The sequence below is a fragment of the Acyrthosiphon pisum genome, chromosome X (genome assembly GCF_005508785.2).
Source record: "Acyrthosiphon pisum isolate AL4f chromosome X, pea_aphid_22Mar2018_4r6ur, whole genome shotgun sequence".
Taxonomy (NCBI): domain Eukaryota; kingdom Metazoa; phylum Arthropoda; class Insecta; order Hemiptera; family Aphididae; genus Acyrthosiphon; species Acyrthosiphon pisum.
Window position 1 is genome coordinate 10165908 of NC_042493.1, and position 7097 is coordinate 10173004.

Genomic DNA, 7097 nt, shown 5'->3' on the forward strand with positions numbered 1-7097 from the left:
TAGAGGTTTCACTGTATTATAATCATTAAGCGCCACGTTTTGAAGTAATGCACCGACCAATGATTAAACTACCTAGTTCATTTGATAATCAAAAAATTGTACAGAAGAACATTGCACCTAATTTACCTGCAGTACCTACATATTTTGTAAATTGTGCTCATAATCTGTATACTTGCATTGCTTCTAATTATATTATAATTATATAGACAGTTATTAGAGCTCCTAAATTTTTAGGCATGAATTAAAACAGTAGGTACATATAATTCTGTTATGTCGATAAGTCGAAGCGATTGAAAATCACACGTGATACGGTATACAGAGTAAATACTATAGAAGACGCTTATGACATTTTTGAATACGAATTCAACGTGAAATGCCGAGAAAATCTTCCAGATGCACTCAGTATAATCGTATAAGGAACCGTCGTCCGTCGATTTAATAATAGACACGTATTTAACGTGGTTTCGTGTCATCGTGCTATGGTATTGTATTAATGATCTCCGTCGTCAAAATACGAATTGATGGGTTTAAAACTTTCTAGACGCCCCGACGACGTATGGTATGTCACTATACATGTCGTACATATGAATACACATTATACGAGTAGGTACCTTTTAATAATAATAATATACTAGTAAAATTACTTTCCGCGAACCGACTCGGTATAGACGTTGCCGATTTTATTTCACGATTTCCGTATAATGTACGCGCAGTCCGCGCATTTATTGTGTCCCGGAAGAATAGAAACTATATAATATACTTGAAGTCGAGCCAAATAACTTTCGAGTTGCCGAGCAATACGCGCGCAAAGACGAGTTTTTAAACATCGATCGTTCGTATTTTTTTTTTGTCTTTACGCGGGCACCTTCGGTAGTTCGGTACAAGAATACGATAATGCGTAGTATATATATTATATTATACTGGCAGTGCCGTCTGTGTGAACCGAGCGATCTATACTACACGACAGTGCAATAGGTACATAAAATAATTGTACGTAGAGGTACAAGTGTCGTATATCTGAAGCTCTACCAAAAGGATATGTGATTGTGAGGGGAGTGAATCAAATGTTTGAATGCAACTATTGATGAGGGAAGCCTACCTATTGCACCCCACAGCCTCACAATAATACCATAAATTGTCTCTATAATCTTTTTATTATATTTTTTACTGTAATATTATTTTTCTATTTTATTTAATTTTAATTTGATATCTTGTATTATTATATAAATATAGAAAAAAAATCCATGGATTAACTTTAAAGGGTAGGAACTATAATATCTACTCATCGCCCGCCAGCTATAATAAAATACGGTATATCTGGGTGGACTACGAACGTCGACTGTGGGCGGTTCGAAAGTTGATATCTCGTGTATATAATCTATCGGAATTCTCACGGTTCAACAGAAAATCGCCATTCGTCATGCTGTCCACTACAGCCACTGTTTTAACGTGCGGTATATGAATTTAAAAAGTGCGTTGAAATTTCCCAAGAGCCGTTTAGGTATATAACACTTTGTCCCTTCCCGACGGACCATGGCTAATGAGTAATGGCTAACGTTATCCTTGCTAGGATCTGTATAGGCCCGGCGAAACAAAAAATTGGTATTCGAGGAGTATGTCGTACCCTGTGATAGTCCGACGATAAGTTAAAATTTTCGATTAGGGGTGACAAGATCACACGGGCTGTACAGAATGAGTGCATCACATAATTTTTATACCTCGAATGACGTTACACTATAAATATTTTAAACACGTATTTTCTGTGTCGATCATCGTCTAGCTCAAGCCTGCCGGCCAATTGCATATTTTTCATCCTCTAATTTAGTTTCTCTGATCAAATTTTATCGTCTGCACTTATTTTACTTCTTCTTCGTATTTAATCGTAATTTTTATTTATATAGTGATATAGTAGTAGCATATACAATGTTCTGGAGTATTTTTTTAAACATAATAATTTCAATAATTGTTCATTTAAACAACTATAGAATTTAAAAACTTTTATATTTTTATTAGACGAGCATACTATCAACACTGGATCCTTATTTATAATAGTTCTAAATAGATGTACAAATATTATGCTTTTATTGAATTTTGACTTATATTTATTTAACTTCAATTTTTAATTGAATTTAATCAATTTTCTATTGTAGTTAACCATTTACAATCAGGGCTTGTATTTGAAAAAAAATTCGTTTGATGTTATTTAGGTACAACTTTATTAAAACGTTACACAATTTTTGAGTTTATCGTTATTTAGAATTAAAACGTTATCCAAGTTTTGCGTTTATCGTTATTTAAAATAGTGTTAGTACCTAATAAATTTAGAAATAATAACTAATGCGGGTAAGTAATGGCCCGGATACGGGATATAATATAATTAATTCTTAGATTGTTTGCATGAAACCAATAGACCTTTTAAATTAATAGATTTAAAAATATTTCGTTCAATGATATTCTATAAATTACGTTTTGCGTTATGTTTTGTCTAATGTTATATAATATATTTTGTTAATCGTTATGTTTTGTTTTGCGGTATTTAATTATTTTTGATTATTGCTTTCCGTTAAAATTACGCGTTTACAATTTTCAACCGTTTTATATCTAATATAATGTTATTTCATAACGTTATTATAACATCTGTAAGACCTGATTCTAGTTAGTCCGTCAATCTAAATTTTAAACTATATTCTAGGTATGTGATATTTATTATAATAATCATGGAATAAAAATGCACAAGACTTGTACTAGGTACCCGAATAATCATTTTTAAATTATAGGCGAATAATATCAAACATGTTCTTAGAACTTTTACAATGGGTTCCTTCAGCTGAAAATAGCAATAATAATATCAACCGATTTAGTATATGTTGGGGAATATGAGAGAACTTTAGTTCCATTTAATAAAAACTCAACCATCTGAAATCCAGTCAAATCGCGTTGAACGTCTGTAATATAGCTATTTTATAAGATCAAGGAACTAAACACCTACCCAATAATAATATATACGTGTATTATATATTATACGATTTTCAAGGTTTTTTTTTTTTTTTGCAATATACTATTTTATACTATTTTTCATATGCCAGCTATTAGATACGTACCTACATCGCTTTACAAGTGCCTATGACGTGTTAGAATATGATAAATCGTATTTCGGTTTCCCACTTTTCGCGGTAGGTACCTATATCATCTATTTAAGCAACACCCGCGGTCGCCGCCCCTCAAAATATTTCATCGCCCGTTACAATTGGACTCGCATATTATACACTCACACACACTTATCCGAGTTCCACGTGTTGTTCAAAATAATGTAATAATATAGGGGATATAGTTGTGTAATCTTATTATTTTATTATCGTTATTCGCCTATGACTATAATAATAGTATTGAAATACGGACCCGTAGTAATATTATTATATCCGTGTGTACGCGATTATATTATTATATTATTTTTTCGCGCCTGCCAAAACTTTGAATGTGTGTGTGTGTGTGTGTGTGTGTGTGTGTGTGAGTGTGTGTGTGAGAGGTGTGAGTGCGCGCGCGCGCCCGCGGGATGGGATAAAATATGCTATCGGATACGGAGCCTGCGAAGATCGCGGGCAGTAGCTGAACGCTCCCGGTACGCAACGCCCGACGGCCGAATTTTCAAGATTTTGCGAGTCCGCCCGAACGTCGACGAAATCGCGTGACGATAAAAATTTATTTTTTCCGAGACGTCTTGTAATAACTACGAATTTTACGCGATATGGCGATACGCGTTATCGAATAACAATTTTTAAAACGTCTATCCGTGGTTAACTGTCGCATAATAATATCTTCGATGTTACCGTTTTGATCGCAGCACTGATTTCTTCGGTTATATTATATTATTAATAATTGTTAGTTGATAACACAATAAAATTGTATTGATAAAATAATCGTAATTATTATTTGTGTTACTGTCGAAGGTAATTATAATAATAATTTTTGTGCGTATACCTAATAACACGTGCGTCTTCGACGGGAGTCCACGACGTCGCCGATTTGACTGCGGAGAGATGAGCCCGCGGATGATCGACGTCGCCGATGTTTCGTCCGGACACGTCGACACGTGCACCGCGCCCGCCGAACACGTTGCACCGGCACCGCATCTGACGCTGCTGCAGGTACGCTCGAAAATCGCCTAAGTCATCAAGTCACCGTATTTAAATCATCCATCGAGAAAATATATTTTGATATTTTGGTCCCGTCAAAACCAATATTTTGGTGTCGTCGTATTTCACCTTCCGTTCGATGGCCCGATCCGCAACTGACTCATCGTAACGGCGAGATAAAGACGCTGATTTGTCAACATAACCGCGGTTAGTATAAAACGCACTTACTGTCTATTATAATATAAAAACACCTATATTGTACTATAGTACGTTCTATAAGATCACCATAGTAATATTTAAGCGCGAAAAATTCATTTTTTTTTTTCGGGGTGATGAGGGGTTCCTCGTCATCGAAGACGTGACAAGGACTCGTAAAAAATTCTATCCGACCGGTGTGGACGAGAATCACTACTTACATTTAAGAAACATGTACATCATTTTGGCTTGAAATCAAACAATTTACATACTTTAAATTATATAGATAATTTATTCAACCATAATATTATAATATTTAAAACAAATAACATAATAGGTACCTAACAAAACAATATTATATTTTACAATGAAAACAATAAACAAAGTGTTATTAGCTATTAAACAATCATACAAATATTTTTAATCAAACATAGAAATGATGACCGGTACCTATTTAAATTATGATTTCTGGAAGGTAAACGTAGTAGTATATTGATAGACAATATTCGTCGCATGAAAAATGTATTTGATATTTTGTATTCAAACGTATTTTATTTTTCTATACCAATCTATACTGGGTGTCCCGCGAGGATTTACCCATTAAGATATTTCCTGAGATTTATCATAAATCTGTTTTTTTATTAAGCTCACAGAGACAAGGACTCCATATATATTATTTTTTAATTGAATTAAATTTTTTAGTAAAAAGTAAAAAAAAATTATTTTTCATTTTTTAAATAATTGAAGATAGCCATTTTATAGAGTTTAATTTTCTAAAAATGTTGACCTTTCAACATTTTATTTTCATTAACCTAATGATTATTATACATTTTTTTGGTTTATAGGTAAAACAGAAAAATACCGGTTTTATCCAGGCGGCGGTCCCCCTTTACGGCTTATTGATATATCCTCACGAGGCACCCTGTATACACGATATGCTTAACAATCCACTATAATTTTTTCAACGAATCTAATTTATACATATTTTCATTTTTTTCTAAAATATTTTTGATTGGGCTTTAAACATTTTTGGAGAGGGCTTGAGCCTCTAAAGCCCTACGCTATTTGCGTCAATAAACATCTCTCAGGCTTATATGGTTATGTATAAGTTTGAATCCGAGACGGATCCACAGTGATTTTCGAGGGCATTCCGCCGCATTCGTTTGAATGTACCTACGTCACACAAAAATATTTATCTTGTACATTTTAAAACATTATTAATTTATTATAACTTATGTGTATCAAATCCACTTGAGCTATTGTAGTTTTTTGTTTTATTATTATTATATATTTTTTATAGTTTTATAGTTATGTAATAATTATGTGTGTGTGGATACTGGGGGGGGGGGGGGGGTCTTTGCCCACTCCTTGTTCCATTCTTGGTCGGAAACGACGGCCCCGATTAGGTATCGGTATGTGGGGTGTATTTGTAAGTTCATGAGTTCAGAATACCAAAATAAACACATTAACAAAACAAGGTCTATATATTTTTTTCTCGTGTGTTCATCATTCCATAAGATCACATCAATGGTTGTAGATATCTTAAAACAAGGCTTGCCAAATGAATATCACAGAATTCATACTTTAAAAATAAATATTAAATTTTGTCGAAATTATCGTAGATTAAAACAAAATGTTTTATTCATGAAACGCTTAATGAAATACAATCATCGACGCAAATAAGAAAAAGTAAGAAATACGTAAAATAAAAAAAACTGTCAGAGGGGAGCGGAGTGGTGTAGGAAATCGCCTGATGCCAAGTAGAAAAAAATGTCATCGCACCATCGATTTTTGGGAAGAAAAAATAGAATTTCAAACAAACGATTTATGGGGGAAAAAGCTATACATACTGCACATCGCGCGATGGTGCATCTCCTATAATACCGGTCAACCCCTTTACCTACCGGCTGATTACGTTCAAAAGCCATTTATAGTACGACAGTACGAATGTATGATATAGGTATTTGATACTATACTGGACTGGTAAAATAAATTATACTCACACCACTTCGTGCCGTGGTGCGATACTTTTACCACCCCGCCGCTGCACGTTTGAGAACAGTTTTCGAAGAATTGCACGGCAATTAACTCTGTCGGGAAAAAAGTTACCTATACTTTTTAATACCAATAAAATTAAAGTGTACGACCTCATAGGGTTTAAAGTTGTTTTTTTTCATCTTAACGATTTTATTATGTTGGCAAAACAATACAACAAAAATAGTGTATGTAGGTAGGTATTTACAATATTATTATGTACCTATTGAGAATATATTTTATCACGCATTATTGATATTCTTAAGTTGAATTGTGGTACATAATTGTCAGTTGAACGTATTACATAATATAACATATTATAACATCACGTGAATAGCATATTATTATAGTTTATAACCATAGGAAATCACATAATTTTTTTAAATTCCAAAAAATATCAATATGTTCGATTGATACAAAGATATTATTGAATTATAATAATATTTAGTGAAATAAAAGCATCATATCAAGTTTGTTCTATTGATAAAGAATTTCACGAAGTGTGTATAAAAACTAATAAGTGACTCGCGTCTTAACCTAAATATGATCCCCTTAGGGATTCGATACCGTGATTTTCTGTTTTCGTCTAACACATGCATGACATAGTATTTTAGACGTGTTTTTTGCCAAAGATACCAATTGATCTAATGAAGCGATACGAATTCTGAAAACAGATTTGAATTCGTCATCAAGTCTACTTGAAATCGACTTTTCCACATTTTTGATTTTTTGATT

General features: G+C 33.2%; 1 protein-coding gene across 1 annotated transcript in view; it reads left to right on the plus strand.

The window, feature by feature from the left end:
- The first annotated feature begins 3611 nt into the window (after positions 1 to 3611).
- The window catches only part of LOC100169221 (ALK tyrosine kinase receptor), a 446893-nt gene continuing 443407 nt past the window's right edge, over positions 3612 to 7097 (plus strand). The window contains exon 1 of the mRNA XM_029485932.1: positions 3612 to 4340. The gene's annotated coding sequence lies outside the window, so the exon portion shown is untranslated. The remainder of the gene's footprint in view (positions 4341 to 7097) is intronic.